Genomic DNA, 27,521 nt, shown 5'->3' with positions numbered 1-27,521 from the left:
AAAAGGAGCAGGTACTCCCGTCGAAGAGGATACATCTACACTTAGCAGCTCGCAAGAGGAGCCTCTCATATCCATTATCAGAGAAAGTGAGTGATGGAGGACCAACGGGACAGAAAACAAGTAAACAGAACGAACAACAAAGAACAAATAAATTGAGCAAGCAGTAGTAAAGACCATGTGGTAGGTCTTAATGGGGGTAGGTAAGTACATTCGACTGCAGTTAGGCCGAATGTTTAAACATTCAGGAAAAGTATCCAGAGCACTAAGAGGATAAGTAACCCAAAAGATGGGGAAGGATACCCCAGTCGCAAGCCAGTGAGACAAGTCGGACAGGCCTGTCTAAAGGCAGAGGAACAGTTCATGTCTTGATTTTTTTCTTGCGGTGGGAGACAACCTTCCATTCCTCAGCTATCTTTGCAGCATGTGGTATGTCCAGGGACCTCTGAGCAGTCAGATCAACAGGCAAGTTCCATTCCGCACACAGTTGCAAAAGGGTCTCCGGGGAAGAGACCACATGTTTGGACCCCTTATTGGTGATAATCAATTTCACAGGGAATCCCCATTTATAAGGGATCCCTTTTTCTCTGAGAGCTTTAGTCCCTGTACTGAACTCACGTCTCCTGGCTAGAGTGGCAGCAGAGAGATCCGTGAAAAGTTGGAGTCCCGAATACCCATCTGGTAGGGAGGGTGAGGAGCGCGCCACCAACATCAATTGCTCCTTAATATGGTAAAAGTGAAGGCGCAGAATCACATCCCTTGGTGTAGCAGCAGGTAGGGTTTTGGGCTTAGGGAGCCTGTGGACTCTGTCCATTAGCAGATCTAGGGTGGAAGCCTGAGGCAGCAACAATGCAAAATAATCCGTTAGGAAGGTGTTGAGGTCCTCCGTTTTCACAGACTCCGGCACCCCTCTCACCCTTAAATTGTTTCGGCGAGACCTGTCCTCCATATCAGCTATCTTAAGTTGAAGAGCGGCAACCTCATCCTCCAGGCCATTAGCTAAGTCCACTACTTCATTATGAGAAGAGGTGAGTTCCGCCATCTTGTTCTCAATGTGCGATGTGCGGTGTCCAAGAGAGGAGATCTCATGCTGTATATTGGACACGGCTGCCTTAATGTCTCCCTGAATGGAGGTATGTAACTCAGCGAGAAGCCCCCTCATAATAGGTTCAGTTAGGGGCGCCGACGGAGAGCTCCCATGAGGGCCTCCTGGGCCTCTAGTATGCAGGGTCCCCGCTCCCAGTGGCTTGGAGGAGATCGGGGAAAACGGTACCTGCGGGTCCTGCTGCACCGAAGGCGACCAGCCTGTCAGGAGAATCGGAGGAGTTGAAGGAGAAGCCTCCAGGGCGCAGCCCGTCTGAGAGGATGAAGACGCTGGTGAGGCACTTCCAGTAGCCGGAGACGCTGACCCGCACTGAGCCGCGCCATCTTGTGAGGCCTCTGCAGCAGGAAAGAACGCCGTGAGCTTCACTGGGCTCTTTTTCCCTCGCCTCCGGGTCATCATCAGGTGCCCCGATAGTTCAGGTACCGGTGGGCACAATTGCCGTAGCGATATGCTCAGGATCAATGCTGTGTAGCCGCTATTAGGCCTGGGCTGCAGCGGAGCACAAGGTTTATGCGACCGCCGCCATGCACTGCAGGACACGCCCCCCAGAAGGGCATTCTACGTATCAGATATTAAACTGATAAGAACAGATACTACACTTGATCTTAGCCAAAAGGCCGAGAAGCGATAACCATGAAAGGGGCGGGCCCAACAAGGTGCCCTTCATGGGCACTATCACTGCTTGCTGTCAGGGAGGCTGCCAGACAATTTTCCATGCACACTCTGGGCTGGGGGGCAGTCAACCACCAGTACACACAGCAGAACCTAAACCCATACCATTATTGCTAAGCAGCAAGACAGGGGCCCATTGCACTCCCACGGTGCCTTTTTAAATGCAATCCATAACCCGGATTTGCCAGGAACCCTTCTTACTCCTCCTACTTGCATGTGACACTGGGCTTAGGATCTGCATAGGAAACACACACACAAGCACACACCTACCTTTGTTGCCTGCAGATGCCTCCTTGGCTGTCCCCAAACGGTATCAAACCAACACCCACGGGAAGCTGTAAGCATAGAGGACATGCCTGCACCCCATTGGACTTACCTGTGTGGGTTAAACCCGGGTTATTTGACAACCTATGGCGGTGATGGTTCTGCTCAGGCAGAGCAGTGCTGATGCTCCTCATAAAGCTGTCGCTGCTGTGAAGGTTCTAGGTGACATCACAAATCCCTATGGTTACATACACAACAAAGCTGGGTTGTTGTTGTTTACACTCTGCAAGGCCTGTGGAAGTGAGTGACATCATAGCACTGTAGTTCTGAGGGTTCTAGATGGATGCAACAATCTCCTGTTGCTTCTATGAAGGCCATAATAGACGACATCACCAAACAGCTCCATAGTCACATACACAGCAAAGGAGAGATGTTGTTTACACCTAGTGATGTCAGTGGTATTGAGTGACATCACAGCACAGTGCTAAGGCTCCTGGGCCTGGACACAGCAGCGGCTGCAATATCTCAACGGAGAATACGTTTATATATATGTGTGTGTGTGCGCGTATATATATATATATATATATATATATATATATATATATATATATATATTTCTCCGCCGAAATCACTTTTAAACCCATTTCCACCTTTTTTTCCCTTCTCTTCCTCTTACTTTTTTTTCACGTTTTTTTACGTTTTTCTCCTTTTCGCCTCTTTTCTGGGCGTATTATTCTTCTTTTTCTTCTTTTTTTTCGTCTAATGCATACCCCATCAGTGCAGCAATGCTTATTCAATACCGCCAGCAGATGGAGACACTGGGGGATAATTTTCTAAGGATTTATACTGATTTTTCCTGTCTGAATTTGTCGCACAGAAAGTTGCAGGCCAAATATGTGTGACATTTCTGCGACTTTAGCTTCTAGAGCATTTTTACAACATTATACATAGGTGCTGAATACATAAAAAGCGACTGTTCAGCGACAGACAAGTCGCATCGGCTGAAAGTAGGCCAGAATGTCAGTCCATGTTGGAGCAGGTTTAGATACAGTCTAAAGTATAGATCTCAAAGTCTGTGCACAGAATTTAGCAAGGGCCTCGCACCTTCTGATGCATCAGGTAGGTGCACAATAGCATAGCCTAACCCTCTGTACTTTGGTCTATATTGATGCGGGACATAGACAGCCAGCTGATGACCAATCCATTAGTGCAATGGATGGCTGGAAGCATTTGTCTTTGCCTTTGCAATACCACAGAAGCAATGCATGGTCAATGTACAGCAATGACACACCTGTGTGAACAGCCAGGAGACCCCCCCCCCCCCCCCCCCATGTTATGTTACATAGTTACATAGTTAGTACGGTCGAAAAAAGACATATGTCCATCAAGTTCAACCAGGGAATTAAGGGGTAGGGGTGTGGCGCGATATTGGGGAAGGGATGAGATTTTATATTTCTTCATAAGCATTAATCTTATTTTGTCAATTAGGAACATTCAGCACCCACCCGCTATCAAGGCAGCTGCCTATCATGTCATGCCCTACCTGCACAGGTGTGCTGGCTACTCAAATGATCCAATTAAGGAGGCCATTTAGTCAGCAGCAGCAGAAGTCCTGTGCCTGGACGCTCCAACAGCGGCCAGACACAAGCAGAAGCAGAAGCAGCAGAAGCAGCAGCAGCACCACCTTTTGTTTTTTGGCTGCAGCAGCAGCAAGGCCCACAGGGCTGGCTAGCTGGCTAGCCAGCAAGCAGGTAGCAATGAAAGTAGGAATCTTTCTTTTTAACCCTGTAAGGGGGTGGTGCACTGTACCCGAAGATACTGCCATATCGGGTCAATGCATAGGGCGACGGAAGCAAGCTTCGAAATCGGCCCCCGTTCTCAAAAATCCATTTAATATATGGTCCCCAGATAGGGGACGTATCAGATATTAAACTGATAAGAACAGATACTACACTTGATCTTAGCCAAAAGGCCGAGAAGCGATAACCGTGAAAGGGGCGGGCCCAACAAGGTGCCCTTCATGGGCACTATCACTGCTTGCTGTCAGGGAGGCTGCCAGACAATTTTCCATGCACACTCTGGGCTGGGGGGCAGTCAACCACCAGTACACACAGCAGAACCTAAACCCATACCATTATTGCTAAGCAGCAAGACAGGGGCCCATTGCACTCCCACGGGGCCTTTTTAAATGCAATCCATAACCCGGATTTGCCAGGAACCCTTCTTACTCCTCCTACTTGCATGTGACACTGGGCTTAGGATCTGCATAGGAAACACACACACAAGCACACACCTACCTTTGTTGCCTGCAGATGCCTCCTTGGCTGTCCCCAAACGGTATCAAACCAACACCCACGGGAAGCTGTAAGCATAGAGGACATGCCTGCACCCCATTGGACTTACCTGTGTGGGTTAAACCCGGGTTATTTGACAACCTATGGCGGTGATGGTTCTGCTCAGGCAGAGCAGTGCTGATGCTCCTCATAAAGCTGTCGCTGCTGTGAAGGTTCTAGGTGACATCACAAATCCCTATGGTTACATACACAACAAAGCTGGGTTGTTGTTGTTTACACTCTGCAAGGCCTGTGGAAGTGAGTGACATCATAGCACTGTAGTTCTGAGGGTTCTAGATGGATGCAACAATCTCCTGTTGCTTCTATGAAGGCCATAATAGACGACATCACCAAACAGCTCCATAGTCACATACACAGCAAAGGAGAGATGTTGTTTACACCTAGTGATGTCAGTGGTATTGAGTGACATCACAGCACAGTGCTAAGGCTCCTGGGCCTGGACACAGCAGCGGCTGCAATATCTCAACGGAGAATACGTTTATATATATGTGTGTGTGTGCGCGTATATATATATATATATATATATATATATATATATATATATATATTTCTCCGCCGAAATCACTTTTAAACCCATTTCCACCTTTTTTTCCCTTCTCTTCCTCTTACTTTTTTTTCACGTTTTTTTACGTTTTTCTCCTTTTCGCCTCTTTTCTGGGCGTATTATTCTTCTTTTTCTTCTTTTTTTTTCGTCTAATGCATACCCCATCAGTGCAGCAATGCTTATTCAATACCGCCAGCAGATGGAGACACTGGGGGATAATTTTCTAAGGATTTATACTGATTTTTCCTGTCTGAATTTGTCGCACAGAAAGTTGCAGGCCAAATATGTGTGACATTTCTGCGACTTTAGCTTCTAGAGCATTTTTACAACATTATACATAGGTGCTGAATACATAAAAAGCGACTGTTCAGCGACAGACAAGTCGCATCGGCTGAAAGTAGGCCAGAATGTCAGTCCATGTTGGAGCAGGTTTAGATACAGTCTAAAGTATAGATCTCAAAGTCTGTGCACAGAATTTAGCAAGGGCCTCGCACCTTCTGATGCATCAGGTAGGTGCACAATAGCATAGCCTAACCCTCTGTACTTTGGTCTATATTGATGCGGGACATAGACAGCCAGCTGATGACCAATCCATTAGTGCAATGGATGGCTGGAAGCATTTGTCTTTGCCTTTGCAATACCACAGAAGCAATGCATGGTCAATGTACAGCAATGACACACCTGTGTGAACAGCCAGGAGACCCCCCCCCCCCCCCCCCATGTTATGTTACATAGTTACATAGTTAGTACGGTCGAAAAAAGACATATGTCCATCAAGTTCAACCAGGGAATTAAGGGGTAGGGGTGTGGCGCGATATTGGGGAAGGGATGAGATTTTATATTTCTTCATAAGCATTAATCTTATTTTGTCAATTAGGAACATTCAGCACCCACCCGCTATCAAGGCAGCTGCCTATCATGTCATGCCCTACCTGCACAGGTGTGCTGGCTACTCAAATGATCCAATTAAGGAGGCCATTTAGTCAGCAGCAGCAGAAGTCCTGTGCCTGGACGCTCCAACAGCGGACAGACACAAGCAGAAGCAGAAGCAGCAGAAGCAGCAGCAGCACCACCTTTTGTTTTTTTGGCTGCAGCAGCAGCAAGGCCCACAGGGCTGGCTAGCTGGCTAGCCAGCAAGCAGGTAGCAATGAAAGTAGGAATCTTTCTTTTTAACCCTGTAAGGGGGTGGTGCACTGTACCCGAAGATACTGCCATATCGGGTCAATGCATAGGGCGACGGAAGCAAGCTTCGAAATCGGCCCCCGTTCTCAAAAATCCATTTAATATATGGTCCCCAGATAGGGGACGTATCAGATATTAAACTGATAAGAACAGATTTTTTTTTTAACTTGACTACCCTTACGGGGGCAACTTTATTAAAAATTAAATAATGTTAACAAAGTTGTGCAAATATGCCAATAAATACAGTTACATATAAATAACATATTTACAACATATTAAAACATAAAATGGGCACTTGGTGGCTTTACAAGATAGAATTCCATTCTTTTAAAAACCATTTTCTAGATAAAAGCGGAAATCTCTTCTTGTCTAAAAGATAGTACTGGTACATTTCATAAAAACAGATAGATAAAATGTCCTTCACAGATAAAACCTCATGCTTGAACAATAAAATATTCCTGGCCTTCCACAGAGCTGCCTTCACACAGTTTATGATCTTCCATGCAATAGTCTCTTGAGTCCGTGTTGGGCATTCCAGGCAACCATAAAAAACCACTGCAATATTTAAGTCTTTTAGTCCAGTTATCCTTTTTACCAGAGGGAGTATCTTTGTCCATATTTTCTGCGAGTAAAAACAAGTCCATATTAGATGGTGCACGGTCTCCTCTTGTCGGCATCCCTCCCTCGGGCAGGTTGCAGAGTTGGATAATCCTCTTCGGTGCTGGAATGCCCGGCATGGAAGACACTCGTGTGCGCAGCTCCAGGCCAGGTCCTTCTGTGAATTAAAAAGATAATTAATACTCAACATCTTCCAAATCTGTATACACTTCTGTTCGTTAAAATTTTTGATGGGAGTCACGGTACTGGTTTCTTTTATTTCCTTTAGTAGTTTTTTGCTATTGCACAGATCCTGAACACTTTTACCTTTAAAATTATATAAGTTTAAAATTTTTCCTAAAATCATGTATTGAGGGGGTAAATTCAAAGAATAAGGGCAACTTAAAACTGTAGAAAACCAGCCGTTCCTCCGCATAAAATAACCAGTATTAAAACGAACAAAATAAGACCAGTAGCTATCTTTAAAAACAGTAGTAAAACACATGCTAAAAAACTTTATTAAAAGGAAAGCTTTAAAATCTGGAAAATCCTTACCGCCCCTGGAGTTCGGTTTTATCACAATTTGTCTCTTTAATTTTTCGCTCTTAGAACTCCAAAAGAAAGTAAAACAAGCTTTTGTTATTTTCTTTAGAACCATTTCGGGGGGTGGGAAAACCAGACTTAAATACAATAAAATAGGTAAAAGCACCATTTTTGTAACTAAAACCTTCCCTTCCATTGTAAGTTCTCGCATGTTCCACATACATATTTTCTTATTTATTTTTTGAGCCACCAAGTCCCAGCTATTAAAACCATTATTAGACTCGTCAAAGGAGACACCTAAAATCTGCACCGACTCAGACACAGGGACGGGCACATCATACAAAGGCATTCCGCCTATGTTTAAAATGTTACTTTTGTTAAAATTGACTTTAAAACCGGAGGCACAATTAAAATATTGAATCTGTTTTAGCGTCTTCTGAAGCGATGGGGTGTCCCTGCAAAACACCGCAACATCGTCCATGTACCCCACTACCTTCGCCTCTAGTCCCCCTCCTCCTGGCAGGGGGACTCCATGGATCTGCTTATCCTTTCGTATTGTACATAAAAGAGGCTCTATTGCGCAAATGAAGAGTAGTGGGGACAAAGGACACCCCTGCTTCACTCCGGAATTTAAAATCACGCCCTGTGTCTTAAAACCATTTACTAAAATTTTACTAGTACAGTTATCATAAAAAGCTCTAAGAGACAATAAAAAGCCATCAGGTATACCCATTTTCTCTAAAACCTTAAAAAGATAAAAATGTGACACCCTGTCGAAAGCTTTTTCAAAATCTATGGATAAAACCGCCAGCTTTCCTTTTCTTAATTTGGTGTCGCTAATTACATCCTTTAAAAGGTTTAGGTTCTCCCATAAACTCCTCCCAGGCACCCCACAGACTTGGTTTGTATGAATTATTTTATGGATTACGTTCTTTAAGCGGTTAGCACACAGTTTCGCCATTATTTTATAGTCGCAGTTCAGAAGGGTGATTGGTCTCCAGTTTTTGAGTTCCGACCGGTCTCCCTTTTTGAATAGCAGGGAGACATCACCCTTCTTCCATGAGCCTGGGAGGATTTTAGACTTAAAGACTTCCGTAAAAAGGGAGAACAAATCTTCTTTTAAAATACCATAAAAAGTAACATAAAATTCAATGGGTATACCATCCGGCCCAGGCACTTTACCTGTTTTAAAACTCTTGACGGTCTCTAAAATCTCCTGCTCTGAAATATTCTGCAATAAAAAAGACTGTGAGACAGGATCTAAAAAATTGGTGATCTCCTTTAACGAGTCATTCATAAAACATTCATCAATGTGTTTTACATTAAAAAGATCTGCATAAAACTCTTGCACCTTTTTTAAAATACCCTGTACATCATTCACTCCTTCAATGTTTTCTATTAACCTTCTATTTTCATGTATTTTCTTAAAAAAATACCTGGAGCAGGTCTCGTTTTCCTCAAGATGCTGTATTCGAGACCTAAAGATAATTTCTTTTCCTTTCTGCTCCAGGCACTTAGTTATTTCTTTTTTAAGATCATGTACCTCCTTCTCCACCTCCATCCCATGTGCTCTGAATTTGTACAGGGTTTGCAGACGAGTATTTAGGATATTATAAAATTCACGTTTTTCTTTAGCTTTCCTAACCCCAACACGGATAAAAAATTCTTTTATTTTTAGTTTCATTTTTTCCCACCAGATACTGGTGGGAGTGTTGGGGTCTTTTACTCGTCTGCATTCCTTGTAAAAGGTGATAAAATCTGATAAAACCTGCGGATCTTCTAAAAGGGACACGTTTAACTTCCAGGCATTCCTACCAGTTCTCCTTTTAAAATCACTTTTAACTTTAAAATACAATAATTTATGGTCAGAAAAAACATTGGTAAAAAGATCACAGTTAAAAGGCAGTACTTGATAAGAACAAAAAATAAAATCTATCCTGGAGCTACAGCTTGCATTGCTCCAGGTAACACCGTCTTCCTCTGGTACGTTAAAATTACATTTTTTAAAAACATCAGTGAGATTAAAATCTAAAATCAAGTTTTTTAACATAAAAGACGTCTTATCATAGTTCCTACTCACTGCGTTCGAAAAACGGCGTTCTCCCCTTAAAATACAATTAAAATCACCTGATAAAACAAGAGGACTAGAATTGTTAATAAAAAGGGGTAAAATCTCCAACATTTTTATTCTTTCATTCTTATCAGGAGAACCATAAAAATTTAAAAACTGCCATTTAATACCATTAATAAAAGCGCTGACCAATAAAATTCTGCCTGGTAAAATTTCGTTAAAACTCTCAATTAAAACGTTCCCTTTAAAAAGTATGGCGACCCCTGCTGATCTGGACTCATTTGATCCAGACCAGACTGATGGACCGTGCACCCAATCATCTTCATATTCTTTATAATTTAATCTGTGCGGGATGCCACATTCCTGCAGGAAAAGGACGGAAGCAGCAAAAACCGACAAGTAATTAAATAGGGCAACCCTTCTTACTCTGGCGCTCACACTTCTCACATTCAAGGACAGACCGGACAACTCAGCCATGGGAATGTACAAGAAAACGTCTTACACCTCTGATTCCCCCTCCGAAGCCTCATACCCCCCAAAATCTGACTCAACTGTACGCATAGAGGAAGCAGGAGAGGAGGCACCATCACTCAGCCGACCCCCCTCCTCCATCATGATTGAGGCATAGTTGTTCTCGGGCATCCTGGCAATCAGGGCTCCAGACTCATTGGGTTCTTCCACCTCTTGCCCCTCCATAGGGGTCGGGTGTTCACTTAGTTCCGTCTCTGGTACCTCAGAGACGGTCACCCCTGAAACCTCCTCCTGGCAGGGAGGAGGGGGGGTATCCCCTATGGGGACCTGTGGAGGAACGTCACTTGGGTTCCCTGCATCCGCAGGTACTTCCATCGGCTCCCCCTGGACCGCCTCCGAATAGAGTCTTCTGGAGCCCCTCCGCCTTTTAACCTTCACCTCTCCACCCGGATCATCGCTCTCAGGGGGACCCTGAGCCAGAGGTTGCTGAGGAGCGGATTCGGCCGCCGTCCGCTCCTCTCTTAACCCAGCATGCTCCTGGGGGCCAGTTTTTTCACCACTTGCACGTTTTTTGGCCATCCTCTGCTCTTTAGGGTCCCCTCCTTTTGCCTGAGGGGGGTCTTTCTCCTTCTCCATCTCACCGCTTACCTCTTGTGGGGGGGTAATCACTGGCTCTGCTTGCCTCGGCTGGTGTCCCGGTTGCTGTCCTTGCTGCCTCCAGGGTTGCCACTGCTGCTCCGTCCTATGTCTGTGGGGACAAGAGGAGAAAAGGTGACCGAATTGTTGACAGAAATTGCACCTCCCTCCTCTTGTGCATTTCTCTGTCTCGTGCTGTGTGCTACCACATTTTTTGCATGTACTTTCACAGTTTTCTTTTGTGTGTCCATATCTGTGACACTTCCTGCAGTAGCTTGGCATCCCCGCATAAAAGAGGTCGCCACACATATTATTTATTTTAAAACGAGCTGGTGGTAGTTGTATTCCCCCTGGCAATCTGGCATCTTTTTTGCATGTAACCTGAAATCTCCACTTAGATGTCCAGATGCCACAGCTGTTCATGATTTTTCCTCTGCACTCAACCTTACTAAAATAGACTTGTAAAAACAACTCAACATCGTGTAGGTTGGCGAAAGGGGAATACATCTTTACTACCACCAGCTTAATATCGTCTAGAACGTGCTCAATAATCCGGACACCCTGAAGCTTTTTGTCTTTACTCGCAGCAGCTCTGGTAACAAAATCTCTGTGGATGCCATTTTGTGTGAACGTCACATCAAAAATTTTACGCTTCGGGTAGTCCTGGATTGCCAATATCTCGCCCTTCTGTATTCCGAAAACTCCTCCGAGCACGTCCTCTACTACGAATTTCAAATCGTCCGCCCTTTTGGTATCATCCGTGAGAATGACTCTCACGGTGTTTTTGATCCTTGCGTATGCCGGCACAGAACCTGGATCCGGATCATCATCCATGGTTCTAACCTCTCTCCACCCGAAGGTCTTGAGAGGCGATCGCTACTCGTTACCCTGGGACTAGGCCCTCTCCCCAATAGCAACAAGTGGGTGAAGCCCAGGCAATAAACCTGGGCGATCCCACAAGGCCGAGGAGAGGGGTACCCGAGTACCTTCTGACCAGATCTCCTGTATTACTACACTTGATCTTAGCCAAAAGGCCGAGAAGCGATAACCGTGAAAGGGGCGGGCCCAACAAGGTGCCCTTCATGGGCACTATCACTGCTTGCTGTCAGGGAGGCTGCCAGACAATTTTCCATGCACACTCTGGGCTGGGGGGCAGTCAACCACCAGTACACACAGCAGAACCTAAACCCATACCATTATTGCTAAGCAGCAAGACAGGGGCCCATTGCACTCCCACGGGGCCTTTTTAAATGCAATCCATAACCCGGATTTGCCAGGAACCCTTCTTACTCCTCCTACTTGCATGTGACACTGGGCTTAGGATCTGCATAGGAAACACACACACAAGCACACACCTACCTTTGTTGCCTGCAGATGCCTCCTTGGCTGTCCCCAAACGGTATCAAACCAACACCCACGGGAAGCTGTAAGCATAGAGGACATGCCTGCACCCCATTGGACTTACCTGTGTGGGTTAAACCCGGGTTATTTGACAACCTATGGCGGTGATGGTTCTGCTCAGGCAGAGCAGTGCTGATGCTCCTCATAAAGCTGTCGCTGCTGTGAAGGTTCTAGGTGACATCACAAATCCCTATGGTTACATACACAACAAAGCTGGGTTGTTGTTGTTTACACTCTGCAAGGCCTGTGGAAGTGAGTGACATCATAGCACTGTAGTTCTGAGGGTTCTAGATGGATGCAACAATCTCCTGTTGCTTCTATGAAGGCCATAATAGACGACATCACCAAACAGCTCCATAGTCACATACACAGCAAAGGAGAGATGTTGTTTACACCTAGTGATGTCAGTGGTATTGAGTGACATCACAGCACAGTGCTAAGGCTCCTGGGCCTGGACACAGCAGCGGCTGCAATATCTCAACGGAGAATACGTTTATATATATGTGTGTGTGTGCGCGTATATATATATATATATATATATATATATATATATATATATATATATATCTATATATATTTCTCCGCCGAAATCACTTTTAAACCCATTTCCACCTTTTTTTCCCTTCTCTTCCTCTTACTTTTTTTTCATGTTTTTTTACGTTTTTCTCCTTTTCGCCTCTTTTCTGGGCGTATTATTCTTCTTTTTCTTCTTTTTTTTCGTCTAATGCATACCCCATCAGTGCAGCAATGCTTATTCAATACCGCCAGCAGATGGAGACACTGGGGGATAATTTTCTAAGGATTTATACTGATTTTTCCTGTCTGAATTTGTCGCACAGAAAGTTGCAGGCCAAATATGTGTGACATTTCTGCGACTTTAGCTTCTAGAGCATTTTTACAACATTATACATAGGTGCTGAATACATAAAAAGCGACTGTTCAGCGACAGACAAGTCGCATCGGCTGAAAGTAGGCCAGAATGTCAGTCCATGTTGGAGCAGGTTTAGATACAGTCTAAAGTATAGATCTCAAAGTCTGTGCACAGAATTTAGCAAGGGCCTCGCACCTTCTGATGCATCAGGTAGGTGCACAATAGCATAGCCTAACCCTCTGTACTTTGGTCTATATTGATGCGGGACATAGACAGCCAGCTGATGACCAATCCATTAGTGCAATGGATGGCTGGAAGCATTTGTCTTTGCCTTTGCAATACCACAGAAGCAATGCATGGTCAATGTACAGCAATGACACACCTGTGTGAACAGCCAGGAGACCCCCCCCCCCCCCCATGTTATGTTACATAGTTAGTACGGTCGAAAAAAGACATATGTCCATCAAGTTCAACCAGGGAATTAAGGGGTAGGGGTGTGGCGCGATATTGGGGAAGGGATGAGATTTTATATTTCTTCATAAGCATTAATCTTATTTTGTCAATTAGGAACATTCAGCACCCACCCGCTATCAAGGCAGCTGCCTATCATGTCATGCCCTACCTGCACAGGTGTGCTGGCTACTCAAATGATCCAATTAAGGAGGCCATTTAGTCAGCAGCAGCAGAAGTCCTGTGCCTGGACGCTCCAACAGCGGCCAGACACAAGCAGAAGCAGAAGCAGCAGAAGCAGCAGCAGCACCACCTTTTGTTTTTTGGCTGCAGCAGCAGCAAGGCCCACAGGGCTGGCTAGCTGGCTAGCCAGCAAGCAGGTAGCAATGAAAGTAGGAATCTTTCTTTTTAACCCTGTAAGGGGGTGGTGCACTGTACCCGAAGATACTGCCATATCGGGTCAATGCATAGGGCGACGGAAGCAAGCTTCGAAATCGGCCCCCGTTCTCAAAAATCCATTTAATATATGGTCCCCAGATAGGGGACGTATCAGATATTAAACTGATAAGAACAGATTTTTTTTTTTTTTTAAGTTAGCCCTCAGAACTCAATCAGAGCTCCAAGATCTTATATGGACTCGATTGTTTTGTTCATCATCAGGTAACACTTTTATTTATTCCTAAAAAAAGACAAATTGAAATAAAATATTATAACAACAATAAAAATAATAAACATTCCAAAATTATAATAAATTCATTCCCTTTCTCCGGGCGTAAACTGCCAAGTAATCAATTAAACCATAGGTTAAGCTTCCTTTTTCCATTTCCCTTTTTACTGGGATGGCCAACCAGGCCGGTATTTTATAAGTTACCATAAATCGATCCACGTCAGGGCGAAAAGAATCATAAACTTTGTTTCTTACTGCAGGCAACTGGGCTTTAAAGGTGGATAATAGATCATCCAGGTCCTGTAAGAACAATTCTCTTTCCTCATCTGGAGCTCTCTCCAAAATAGTTTGGAAAGACCCTGAATATCCTCTTAAATCTCTCACCGGCTCTTCATTTTTCTTTTTACTCTTATGCTCTCCAATGTTCTTTTCTTCTACTATCATCTCTTTTCCAACAATTTTTGGCTCTTGGGTTACCACAGATCTTTTAATTTCTGGCTCTTGTTCAGAAACTTCTTCTTCTCTTTTCTTCTTCCTCTTTGGACAGTTCACATACATGTGACCAATTTTGTTACATAAATTACATTTACTTTTTTGGCTACAGGATTCGATTTCATGACCTTCTTTTTGGCATTTTTGGCACCACATTGAGGTGCACTCTTCCTTTAAATGGCCATATTTCTTGCATTTTCTACAGAAATTCTGCATACCTGCAAAAAACATATCTCCATTGATAACCCCTATTTTAAAACGGGCAGGGGGATAAAGAACTCTTCCATCTGCGTCTTCCTTGAACTTTACTTTAAATCTCCACTTTGTTGTCCAGACTCCATACTGATTATAAATTTTCCCAAGTGGCGCAATTTCCTCACAAAATTGGGTCAAAAGAATTATAATATCCTCCTCAGGGACGTAAGGACTATACATCCTCACCGTTAAAATTCTTTCTCTCCTGGGAAAGTGGGGAATGACTTCCACGCCCTCTCACACTGGATCAGACTTGATTGTCTCAAATTTCTTCCAAAATAAATCATAATCCTCTTCGGAAACCAAAATAACATCAAAGCACCCTTTCTTTGGAAATTCCAACATGGAAAGGATTTGTGTCTTTGCAATTTCCAAAACTCCAAAAAGAATTTCCTCCATTACAAAGGAAAGTCCTCTTCTTTTCTTCTCAAGGTCTTTCAGCAGGATCCGGACCCCATTCTTGATCTTCCCAAAAAAAGGAACCTCCTCTCCAACAGATTGAGAGGTGTCCATGATCTCTTCCATCTTCAATAGGCGTGTCCAGGCAGGGACAGAAAAACACTCCCCCACCAAAGAGTGGGCAGTGAAGGGTGATCGCCTCCCGTTGTCTGGGGACTAAGCCGGCTCCCTAATAGCAGCAGGGGGGTGAAGTCCCTCCGTTAAGAAGGACGATCCCCCCAGGCCAAGGAGCCGGGTACCCCAGACACCCTCTGACCAGACCAAGTGAGCAGATACTACACTTGATCCTAGCCAAAAGGCCGAGAAGCGATAACCGTGAAAGGGGCGGGCCCAACAAGGTGCCCTTCATGGGCACTATCACTGCTTGCTGTCAGGGAGGCTGCCAGACAATTTTCCATGCACACTCTGGGCTGGGGGGCAGTCAACCACCAGTACACACAGCAGAACCTAAACCCATACCATTATTGCTAAGCAGCAAGACAGGGGCCCATTGCACTCCCACGGGGCCTTTTTAAATGCAATCCATAACCCGGATTTGCCAGGAACCCTTCTTACTCCTCCTACTTGCATGTGACACTGGGCTTAGGATCTGCATAGGAAACACACACACAAGCACACACCTACCTTTGTTGCCTGCAGATGCCTCCTTGGCTGTCCCCAAACGGTATCAAACCAACACCCACGGGAAGCTGTAAGCATAGAGGACATGCCTGCACCCCATTGGACTTACCTGTGTGGGTTAAACCCGGGTTATTTGACAACCTATGGCGGTGATGGTTCTGCTCAGGCAGAGCAGTGCTGATGCTCCTCATAAAGCTGTCGCTGCTGTGAAGGTTCTAGGTGACATCACAAATCCCTATGGTTACATACACAACAAAGCTGGGTTGTTGTTGTTTACACTCTGCAAGGCCTGTGGAAGTGAGTGACATCATAGCACTGTAGTTCTGAGGGTTCTAGATGGATGCAACAATCTCCTGTTGCTTCTATGAAGGCCATAATAGACGACATCACCAAACAGCTCCATAGTCACATACACAGCAAAGGAGAGATGTTGTTTACACCTAGTGATGTCAGTGGTATTGAGTGACATCACAGCACAGTGCTAAGGCTCCTGGGCCTGGACACAGCAGCGGCTGCAATATCTCAACGGAGAATACGTTTATATATATGTGTGTGTGTGCGCGTATATATATATATATATATATATATATATATATATATATATATATATTTCTCGGCCGAAATCACTTTTAAACCCATTTCCACCTTTTTTTCCCTTCTCTTCCTCTTACTTTTTTTTCACGTTTTTTTACGTTTTTCTCCTTTTCGCCTCTTTTCTGGGCGTATTATTCTTCTTTTTCTTCTTTTTTTTCGTCTAATGCATACCCCATCAGTGCAGCAATGCTTATTCAATACCGCCAGCAGATGGAGACACTGGGGGATAATTTTCTAAGGATTTATACTGATTTTTCCTGTCTGAATTTGTCGCACAGAAAGTTGCAGGCCAAATATGTGTGACATTTCTGCGACTTTAGCTTCTAGAGCATTTTTACAACATTATACATAGGTGCTGAATACATAAAAAGCGACTGTTCAGCGACAGACAAGTCGCATCGGCTGAAAGTAGGCCAGAATGTCAGTCCATGTTGGAGCAGGTTTAGATACAGTCTAAAGTATAGATCTCAAAGTCTGTGCACAGAATTTAGCAAGGGCCTCGCACCTTCTGATGCATCAGGTAGGTGCACAATAGCATAGCCTAACCCTCTGTACTTTGGTCTATATTGATGCGGGACATAGACAGCCAGCTGATGACCAATCCATTAGTGCAATGGATGGCTGGAAGCATTTGTCTTTGCCTTTGCAATACCACAGAAGCAATGCATGGTCAATGTACAGCAATGACACACCTGTGTGAACAGCCAGGAGACCCCCCCCCCCCCCCATGTTATGTTACATAGTTACATAGTTAGTACGGTCGAAAAAAGACATATGTCCATCAAGTTCAACCAGGGAATTAAGGGGTAGGGGTGTGGCGCGATATTGGGGAAGGGATGAGATTTTATATTTCTTCATAAGCATTAATCTTATTTTGTCAATTAGGAACATTCAGCACCCACCCGCTATCAAGGCAGCTGCCTATCATGTCATGCCCTACCTGCACAGGTGTGCTGGCTACTCAAATGATCCAATTAAGGAGGCCATTTAGTCAGCAGCAGCAGAAGTCCTGTGCCTGGACGCTCCAACAGCGGCCAGACACAAGCAGAAGCAGAAGCAGCAGAAGCAGCAGCAGCACCACCTTTTGTTTTTTGGCTGCAGCAGCAGCAGCAAGGCCCACAGGGCTGGCTAGCTGGCTAGCCAGCAAGCAGGTAGCAATGAAAGTAGGAATCTTTCTTTTTAACCCTGTAAGGGGGTGGTGCACTGTACCCGAAGATACTGCCATATCGGGTCAATGCATAGGGCGACGGAAGCAAGCTTCGAAATCGGCCCCCGTTCTCAAAAATCCATTTAATATATGGTCCCCAGATAGGGGACGTATCAGATATTAAACTGATAAGAACAGATACTACACTTGATCTTAGCCAAAAGGCCGAGAAGCGATAACCGTGAAAGGGGCGGGCCCAACAAGGTGCCCTTCATGGGCACTATCACTGCTTGCTGTCAGGGAGGCTGCCAGACAATTTTCCATGCACACTCTGGGCTGGGGGGCAGTCAACCACCAGTACACACAGCAGAACCTAAACCCATACCATTATTGCTAAGCAGCAAGACAGGGGCCCATTGCACTCCCACGGGGCCTTTTTAAATGCAATCCATAACCCGGATTTGCCAGGAACCCTTCTTACTCCTCCTACTTGCATGTGACACTGGGCTTAGGATCTGCATAGGAAACACACACACAAGCACACACCTACCTTTGTTGCCTGCAGATGCCTCCTTGGCTGTCCCCAAACGGTATCAAACCAACACCCACGGGAAGCTGTAAGCATAGAGGACATGCCTGCACCCCATTGGACTTACCTGTGTGGGTTAAACCCGGGTTATTTGACAACCTATGGCGGTGATGGTTCTGCTCAGGCAGAGCAGTGCTGATGCTCCTCATAAAGCTGTCGCTGCTGTGAAGGTTCTAGGTGACATCACAAATCCCTATGGTTACATACACAACAAAGCTGGGTTGTTGTTGTTTACACTCTGCAAGGCCTGTGGAAGTGAGTGACATCATAGCACTGTAGTTCTGAGGGTTCTAGATGGATGCAACAATCTCCTGTTGCTTCTATGAAGGCCATAATAGACGACATCACCAAACAGCTCCATAGTCACATACACAGCAAAGGAGAGATGTTGTTTACACCTAGTGATGTCAGTGGTATTGAGTGACATCACAGCACAGTGCTAAGGCTCCTGGGCCTGGACACAGCAGCGGCTGCAATATCTCAACGGAGAATACGTTTATATATATGTGTGTGTGTGCGCGTATATATATATATATATATATATATATATATATATATATATATATATTTCTCCGCCGAAATCACTTTTAAACCCATTTCCACCTTTTTTTCCCTTCTCTTCCTCTTACTTTTTTTTCACGTTTTTTTACGTTTTTCTCCTTTTCGCCTCTTTTCTGGGCGTATTATTCTTCTTTTTCTTCTTTTTTTTCGTCTAATGCATACCCCATCAGTGCAGCAATGCTTATTCAATACCGCCAGCAGATGGAGACACTGGGGGATAATTTTCTAAGGATTTATACTGATTTTTCCTGTCTGAATTTGTCGCACAGAAAGTTGCAGGCCAAATATGTGTGACATTTCTGCGACTTTAGCTTCTAGAGCATTTTTACAACATTATACATAGGTGCTGAATACATAAAAAGCGACTGTTCAGCGACAGACAAGTCGCATCGGCTGAAAGTAGGCCAGAATGTCAGTCCATGTTGGAGCAGGTTTAGATACAGTCTAAAGTATAGATCTCAAAGTCTGTGCACAGAATTTAGCAAGGGCCTCGCACCTTCTGATGCATCAGGTAGGTGCACAATAGCATAGCCTAACCCTCTGTACTTTGGTCTATATTGATGCGGGACATAGACAGCCAGCTGATGACCAATCCATTAGTGCAATGGATGGCTGGAAGCATTTGTCTTTGCCTTTGCAATACCACAGAAGCAATGCATGGTCAATGTACAGCAATGACACACCTGTGTGAACAGCCAGGGGACCCCCCCCCCCCCCCCATGTTATGTTACATAGTTACATAGTTAGTACGGTCGAAAAAAGACATATGTCCATCAAGTTCAACCAGGGAATTAAGGGGTAGGGGTGTGGCGCGATATTGGGGAAGGGATGAGATTTTATATTTCTTCATAAGCATTAATCTTATTTTGTCAATTAGGAACATTCAGCACCCACCCGCTATCAAGGCAGCTGCCTATCATGTCATGCCCTACCTGCACAGGTGTGCTGGCTACTCAAATGATCCAATTAAGGAGGCCATTTAGTCAGCAGCAGCAGAAGTCCTGTGCCTGGACGCTCCAACAGCGGCCAGACACAAGCAGAAGCAGAAGCAGCAGAAGCAGCAGCAGCACCACCTTTTGTTTTTTGGCTGCAGCAGCAGCAAGGCCCACAGGGCTGGCTAGCTGGCTAGCCAGCAAGCAGGTAGCAATGAAAGTAGGAATCTTTCTTTTTAACCCTGTAAGGGGGTGGTGCACTGTACCCGAAGCTACTGCCATATCGAGTCAATGCATAGGGCGACGGAAGCAAGCTTCGAAATTGGCCCCCGTTCTCAAAAATCCATTTAATATATGGTCCCCAGATAGGGGACGTATCAGATATTAAACTGATAAGAACAGATACTACACTTGATCTTAGCCAAAAGGCCGAGAAGTGATAACCGTGAAAGGGGCGGGCCCAACAAGGTGCCCTTCATGGGCACTATCACTGCTTGCTGTCAGGGAGGCTGCCAGACAATTTTCCATGCACACTCTGGGCTGGGGGGCAGTCAACCACCAGTACACACAGCAGAACCTAAACCCATACCATTATTGCTAAGCAGCAAGACAGGGGCCCATTGCACTCCCACGGGGCCTTTTTAAATGCAATCCATAACCCGGATTTGCCAGGAACCCTTCTTACTCCTCCTACTTGCATGTGACACTGGGCTTAGGATCTGCATAGGAAACACACACACAAGCACACACCTACCTTTGTTGCCTGCAGATGCCTCCTTGGCTGTCCCCAAACGGTATCAAACCAACACCCACGGGAAGCTGTAAGCATAGAGGACATGCCTGCACCCCATTGGACTTACCTGTGTGGGTTAAACCCGGGTTATTTGACAACCTATGGCGGTGATGGTTCTGCTCAGGCAGAGCAGTGCTGATGCTCCTCATAAAGCTGTCGCTGCTGTGAAGGTTCTAGGTGACATCACAAATCCCTATGGTTACATACACAACAAAGCTGGGTTGTTGTTGTTTACACTCTGCAAGGCCTGTGGAAGTGAGTGACATCATAGCACTGTAGTTCTGAGGGTTCTAGATGGATGCAACAATCTCCTGTTGCTTCTATGAAGGCCATAATAGACGACATCACCAAACAGCTCCATAGTCACATACACAGCAAAGGAGAGATGTTGTTTACACCTAGTGATGTCAGTGGTATTGAGTGACATCACAGCACAGTGCTAAGGCTCCTGGGCCTGGACACAGCAGCGGCTGCAATATCTCAACGGAGAATACGTTTATATATATGTGTGTGTGTGCGCGTAAATATATATATATATATATATATATATATATATATATATATATATCTCCGCCGAAATCACTTTTAAACCCATTTCCACCTTTTTTTCCCTTCTCTTCCTCTTACTTTTTTTTCACGTTTTTTTACGTTTTTCTCCTTTTCGCCTCTTTTCTGGGCGTATTATTCTTCTTTTTCTTCTTTTTTTTCGTCTAATGCATACCCCATCAGTGCAGCAATGCTTATTCAATACCGCCAGCAGATGGAGACACTGGGGGATAATTTTCTAAGGATTTATACTGATTTTTCCTGTCTGAATTTGTCGCACAGAAAGTTGCAGGCCAAATATGTGTGACATTTCTGCGACTTTAGCTTCTAGAGCATTTTTACAACATTATACATAGGTGCTGAATACATAAAAAGCGACTGTTCAGCGACAGACAAGTCGCATCGGCTGAAAGTAGGCCAGAATGTCAGTCCATGTTGGAGCAGGTTTAGATACAGTCTAAAGTATAGATCTCAAAGTCTGTGCACAGAATTTAGCAAGGGCCTCGCACCTTCTGATGCATCAGGTAGGTGCACAATAGCATAGCCTAACCCTCTGTACTTTGGTCTATATTGATGCGGGACATAGACAGCCAGCTGATGACCAATCCATTAGTGCAATGGATGGCTGGAAGCATTTGTCTTTGCCTTTGCAATACCACAGAAGCAATGCATGGTCAATGTACAGCAATGACACACCTGTGTGAACAGCCAGGAGACCCCCCCCCCCCCCATGTTATGTTACATAGTTACATAGTTAGTACGGTCGAAAAAAGACATATGTCCATCAAGTTCAACCAGGGAATTAAGGGGTAGGGGTGTGGCGCGATATTGGGGAAGGGATGAGATTTTATATTTCTTCATAAGCATTAATCTTATTTTGTCAATTAGGAACATTCAGCACCCACCCGCTATCAAGGCAGCTGCCTATCATGTCATGCCCTACCTGCACAGGTGTGCTGGCTACTCAAATGATCCAATTAAGGAGGCCATTTAGTCAGCAGCAGCAGAAGTCCTGTGCCTGGACGCTCCAACAGCGGCCAGACATAAGCAGAAGCAGAAGCAGCAGAAGCAGCAGCAGCACCACCTTTTGTTTTTTGGCTGCAGCAGCAGCAAGGCCCACAGGGCTGGCTAGCTGGCTAGCCAGCAAGCAGGTAGCAATGAAAGTAGGAATCTTTCTTTTTAACCCTGTAAGGGGGTGGTGCACTGTACCCGAAGATACTGCCATATCGGGTCAATGCATAGGGCGACGGAAGCAAGCTTCGAAATCGGCCCCCGTTCTCAAAAATCCATTTAATATATGGTCCCCAGATAGGGGACGTATCAGATATTAAACTGATAAGAACAGATACTACACTTGATCTTAGCCAAAAGGCCGAGAAGCGATAACCGTGAAAGGGGCGGGCCCAACAAGGTGCCCTTCATGGGCACTATCACTGCTTGCTGTCAGGGAGGCTGCCAGACAATTTTCCATGCACACTCTGGGCTGGGGGGCAGTCAACCACCAGTACACACAGCAGAACCTAAACCCATACCATTATTGCTAAGCAGCAAGACAGGGGCCCATTGCACTCCCACGGGGCCTTTTTAAATGCAATCCATAACCCGGATTTGCCAGGAACCCTTCCTACTCCTCCTACTTGCATGTGACACTGGGCTTAGGATCTGCATAGGAAACACACACACAAGCACACACCTACCTTTGTTGCCTGCAGATGCCTCCTTGGCTGTCCCCAAACGGTATCAAACCAACACCCACGGGAAGCTGTAAGCATAGAGGACATGCCTGCACCCCATTGGACTTACCTGTGTGGGTTAAACCCGGGTTATTTGACAACCTATGGCGGTGATGGTTCTGCTCAGGCAGAGCAGTGCTGATGCTCCTCATAAAGCTGTCGCTGCTGTGAAGGTTCTAGGTGACATCACAAATCCCTATGGTTACATACACAACAAAGCTGGGTTGTTGTTGTTTACACTCTGCAAGGCCTGTGGAAGTGAGTGACATCATAGCACTGTAGTTCTGAGGGTTCTAGATGGATGCAACAATCTCCTGTTGCTTCTATGAAGGCCATAATAGACGACATCACCAAACAGCTCCATAGTCACATACACAGCAAAGGAGAGATGTTGTTTACACCTATTGATGTCAGTGGTATTGAGTGACATCACAGCACAGTGCTAAGGCTCCTGGGCCTGGACACAGCAGCGGCTGCAATATCTCAACGGAGAATACGTTTATATATATGTGTGTGTGTGCGCGTATATATATATATATATATGTATATATATATATATATATATATATATATATATATATATATATATATATTTCTCCGCCGAAATCACTTTTAAACCCATTTCCACCTTTTTTTCCCTTCTCTTCCTCTTATTTTTTTTCACGTTTTTTTACGTTTTTCTCCTTTTCGCCTCTTTTCTGGGCGTATTATTCTTCTTTTTCTTCTTTTTTTTCGTCTAATGCATACCCCATCAGTGCAGCAATGCTTATTCAATACCGCCAGCAGATGGAGACACTGGGGGATAATTTTCTAAGGATTTATACTGATTTTTCCTGTCTGAATTTGTCGCACAGAAAGTTGCAGGCCAAATATGTGTGACATTTCTGCGACTTTAGCTTCTAGAGCATTTTTACAACATTATACATAGGTGCTGAATACATAAAAAGCGACTGTTCAGCGACAGACAAGTCGCATCGGCTGAAAGTAGGCCAGAATGTCAGTCCATGTTGGAGCAGGTTTAGATACAGTCTAAAGTATAGATCTCAAAGTCTGTGCACAGAATTTAGCAAGGGCCTCGCACCTTCTGATGCATCAGGTAGGTGCACAATAGCATAGCCTAACCCTCTGTACTTTGGTCTATATTGATGCGGGACATAGACAGCCAGCTGATGACCAATCCATTAGTGCAATGGATGGCTGGAAGCATTTGTCTTTGCCTTTGCAATACCACAGAAGCAATGCATGGTCAATGTACAGCAATGACACACCTGTGTGAACAGCCAGGAGACCCCCCCCCCCCCCCATGTTATGTTACATAGTTACATAGTTAGTACGGTCGAAAAAAGACATATGTCCATCAAGTTCAACCAGGGAATTAAGGGGTAGGGGTGTGGCGCGATATTGGGGAAGGGATGAGATTTTATATTTCTTCATAAGCATTAATCTTATTTTGTCAATTAGGAACATTCAGCACCCACCCGCTATCAAGGCAGCTGCCTATCATGTCATGCCCTACCTGCACAGGTGTGCTGGCTACTCAAATGATCCAATTAAGGAGGCCATTTAGTCAGCAGCAGCAGAAGTCCTGTGCCTGGACGCTCCAACAGCGGCCAGACACAAGCAGAAGCAGCAGCAGCACCACCTTTTGTTTTTTGGCTGCAGCAGCAGCAAGGCCCACAGGGCTGGCTAGCTGGCTAGCCAGCAAGCAGGTAGCAATGAAAGTAGGAATCTTTCTTTTTAACCCTGTAAGGGGGTGGTGCACTGTACCCGAAGATACTGCCATATCGGGTCAATGCATAGGGCGACGGAAGCAAGCTTCGAAATCGGCCCCCGTTCTCAAAAATCCATTTAATATATGGTCCCCAGATAGGGGACGTATCAGATATTAAACTGATAAGAACAGATACTACACTTGATCTTAGCCAAAAGGCCGAGAAGCGATAACCGTGAAAGGGGCGGGCCCAACAAGGTGCCCTTCATGGGCACTATCACTGCTTGCTGTCAGGGAGGCTGCCAGACAATTTTCCATGCACACTCTGGGCTGGGGGGCAGTCAACCACCAGTACACACAGCAGAACCTAAACCCATACCATTATTGCTAAGCAGCAAGACAGGGGCCCATTGCACTCCCACGGGGCCTTTTTAAATGCAATCCATAACCCGGATTTGCCAGGAACCCTTCTTACTCCTCCTACTTGCATGTGACACTGGGCTTAGGATCTGCATAGGAAACACACACACAAGCACACACCTACCTTTGTTGCCTGCAGATGCCTCCTTGGCTGTCCCCAAACGGTATCAAACCAACACCCACGGGAAGCTGTAAGCATAGAGGACATGCCTGCACCCCATTGGACTTACCTGTGTGGGTTAAACCCGGGTTATTTGACAACCTATGGCGGTGATGGTTCTGCTCAGGCAGAGCAGTGCTGATGCTCCTCATAAAGCTGTCGCTGCTGTGAAGGTTCTAGGTGACATCACAAATCCCTATGGTTACATACACAACAAAGCTGGGTTGTTGTTGTTTACACTCTGCAAGGCCTGTGGAAGTGAGTGACATCATAGCACTGTAGTTCTGAGGGTTCTAGATGGATGCAACAATCTCCTGTTGCTTCTATGAAGGCCATAATAGACGACATCACCAAACAGCTCCATAGTCACATACACAGCAAAGGAGAGATGTTGTTTACACCTAGTGATGTCAGTGGTATTGAGTGACATCACAGCACAGTGCTAAGGCTCCTGGGCCTGGACACAGCAGCGGCTGCAATATCTCAACGGAGAATACGTTTATATATATGTGTGTGTGTGCGCGTATATATATATATATATATATATATATATATATATATATTTCTCCGCCGAAATCACTTTTAAACCCATTTCCACCTTTTTTTCCCTTCTCTTCCTCTTACTTTTTTTTCAAGTTTTTTTACGTTTTTCTCCTTTTCGCCTCTTTTCTGGGCGTATTATTCTTCTTTTTCTTCTTTTTTTTCGTCTAATGCATACCCCATCAGTGCAGCAATGCTTATTCAATACCGCCAGCAGATGGAGACACTGGGGGATAATTTTCTAAGGATTTATACTGATTTTTCCTGTCTGAATTTGTCGCACAGAAAGTTGCAGGCCAAATATGTGTGACATTTCTGCGACTTTAGCTTCTAGAGCATTTTTACAACATTATACATAGGTGCTGAATACATAAAAAGCGACTGTTCAGCGACAGACAAGTCGCATCGGCTGAAAGTAGGCCAGAATGTCAGTCCATGTTGGAGCAGGTTTAGATACAGTCTAAAGTATAGATCTCAAAGTCTGTGCACAGAATTTAGCAAGGGCCTCGCACCTTCTGATGCATCAGGTAGGTGCACAATAGCATAGCCTAACCCTCTGTACTTTGGTCTATATTGATGCGGGACATAGACAGCCAGCTGATGACCAATCCATTAGTGCAATGGATGGCTGGAAGCATTTGTCTTTGCCTTTGCAATACCACAGAAGCAATGCATGGTCAATGTACAGCAATGACACACCTGTGTGAACAGCCAGGGGACCCCCCCCCCCCCCCATGTTATGTTACATAGTTACATAGTTAGTACGGTCGAAAAAAGACATATGTCCATCAAGTTCAACCAGGGAATTAAGGGGTAGGGGTGTGGCGCGATATTGGGGAAGGGATGAGATTTTATATTTCTTCATAAGCATTAATCTTATTTTGTCAATTAGGAACATTCAGCACCCACCCGCTATCAAGGCAGCTGCCTATCATGTCATGCCCTACCTGCACAGGTGTGCTGGCTACTCAAATGATCCAATTAAGGAGGCCATTTAGTCAGCAGCAGCAGAAGTCCTGTGCCTGGACGCTCCAACAGCGGCCAGACACAAGCAGAAGCAGAAGCAGCAGAAGCAGCAGCAGCACCACCTTTTGTTTTTTGGCTGCAGCAGCAGCAAGGCCCACAGGGCTGGCTAGCTGGCTAGCCAGCAAGCAGGTAGCAATGAAAGTAGGAATCTTTCTTTTTAACCCTGTAAGGGGGTGGTGCACTGTACCCGAAGATACTGCCATATCGGGTCAATGCATAGGGCGACGGAAGCAAGCTTCGAAATCGGCCCCCGTTCTCAAAAATCCATTTAATATATGGTCCCCAGATAGGGGACGTATCAGATATTAAACTGATAAGAACAGATACTACACTTGATCTTAGCCAAAAGGCCGAGAAGCGATAACCGTGAAAGGGGCGGGCCCAACAAGGTGCCCTTCATGGGCACTATCACTGCTTGCTGTCAGGGAGGCTGCCAGACAATTTTCCATGCACACTCTGGGCTGGGGGGCAGTCAACCACCAGTACACACAGCAGAACCTAAACCCATACCATTATTGCTAAGCAGCAAGACAGGGGCCCATTGCACTCCCACGGGGCCTTTTTAAATGCAATCCATAACCCGGATTTGCCAGGAACCCTTCTTACTCCTCCTACTTGCATGTGACACTGGGCTTAGGATCTGCATAGGAAACACACACACAAGCACACACCTACCTTTGTTGCCTGCAGATGCCTCCTTGGCTGTCCCCAAACGGTATCAAACCAACACCCACGGGAAGCTGTAAGCATAGAGGACATGCCTGCACCCCATTGGACTTACCTGTGTGGGTTAAACCCGGGTTATTTGACAACCTATGGCGGTGATGGTTCTGCTCAGGCAGAGCAGTGCTGATGCTCCTCATAAAGCTGTCGCTGCTGTGAAGGTTCTAGGTGACATCACAAATCCCTATGGTTACATACACAACAAAGCTGGGTTGTTGTTGTTTACACTCTGCAAGGCCTGTGGAAGTGAGTGACATCATAGCACTGTAGTTCTGAGGGTTCTAGATGGATGCAACAATCTCCTGTTGCTTCTATGAAGGCCATAATAGACGACATCACCAAACAGCTCCATAGTCACATACACAGCAAAGGAGAGATGTTGTTTACACCTAGT

General features: G+C 45.3%; 6 non-coding genes and 5 pseudogenes across 6 annotated transcripts; all 11 read right to left on the bottom strand.

Annotated features, from left to right (window-relative positions):
• Positions 1–1,605: 1,605 nt before the first annotated feature.
• LOC130343960 (U2 spliceosomal RNA) lies at positions 1,606–1,731 on the bottom strand (annotated as a pseudogene).
• A 2,100-nt stretch (positions 1,732–3,831) lies between these two features.
• LOC130343958 (U2 spliceosomal RNA) lies at positions 3,832–4,022 on the bottom strand. The gene has a single exon (XR_008883086.1). It is a non-coding gene; the product is annotated as a U2 spliceosomal RNA (small nuclear RNA).
• A 2,097-nt stretch (positions 4,023–6,119) lies between these two features.
• Positions 6,120–6,323, bottom strand: LOC130343956 (U2 spliceosomal RNA; annotated as a pseudogene).
• Positions 6,324–11,349: 5,026 nt separating this feature from the next.
• LOC130343966 (U2 spliceosomal RNA) lies at positions 11,350–11,482 on the bottom strand (annotated as a pseudogene).
• A 2,098-nt stretch (positions 11,483–13,580) lies between these two features.
• LOC130343959 (U2 spliceosomal RNA) lies at positions 13,581–13,755 on the bottom strand (annotated as a pseudogene).
• Positions 13,756–15,205: 1,450 nt separating this feature from the next.
• Positions 15,206–15,342, bottom strand: LOC130343964 (U2 spliceosomal RNA; annotated as a pseudogene).
• Positions 15,343–17,439: 2,097 nt separating this feature from the next.
• On the bottom strand, positions 17,440–17,630 carry LOC130343946 (U2 spliceosomal RNA). The gene has a single exon (XR_008883076.1). It is a non-coding gene; the product is annotated as a U2 spliceosomal RNA (small nuclear RNA).
• Positions 17,631–19,725: 2,095 nt separating this feature from the next.
• On the bottom strand, positions 19,726–19,916 carry LOC130343947 (U2 spliceosomal RNA). Its single transcript, XR_008883078.1, has one exon. It is a non-coding gene; the product is annotated as a U2 spliceosomal RNA (small nuclear RNA).
• A 2,091-nt stretch (positions 19,917–22,007) lies between these two features.
• LOC130344013 (U2 spliceosomal RNA) lies at positions 22,008–22,198 on the bottom strand. The gene has a single exon (XR_008883130.1). It is a non-coding gene; the product is annotated as a U2 spliceosomal RNA (small nuclear RNA).
• A 2,100-nt stretch (positions 22,199–24,298) lies between these two features.
• On the bottom strand, positions 24,299–24,489 carry LOC130344001 (U2 spliceosomal RNA). Its single transcript, XR_008883119.1, has one exon. It is a non-coding gene; the product is annotated as a U2 spliceosomal RNA (small nuclear RNA).
• Positions 24,490–26,575: 2,086 nt separating this feature from the next.
• On the bottom strand, positions 26,576–26,766 carry LOC130343989 (U2 spliceosomal RNA). The gene has a single exon (XR_008883108.1). It is a non-coding gene; the product is annotated as a U2 spliceosomal RNA (small nuclear RNA).
• Between the last annotated feature and the right edge of the window lie 755 nt (positions 26,767–27,521).

Source organism: Hyla sarda, unplaced genomic scaffold, assembly GCF_029499605.1.
Source record: "Hyla sarda isolate aHylSar1 unplaced genomic scaffold, aHylSar1.hap1 scaffold_698, whole genome shotgun sequence".
Classification (NCBI taxonomy): Eukaryota; Metazoa; Chordata; class Amphibia; order Anura; family Hylidae; genus Hyla; species Hyla sarda.
This window is presented reverse-complemented; position numbering and strand designations above follow the sequence as displayed.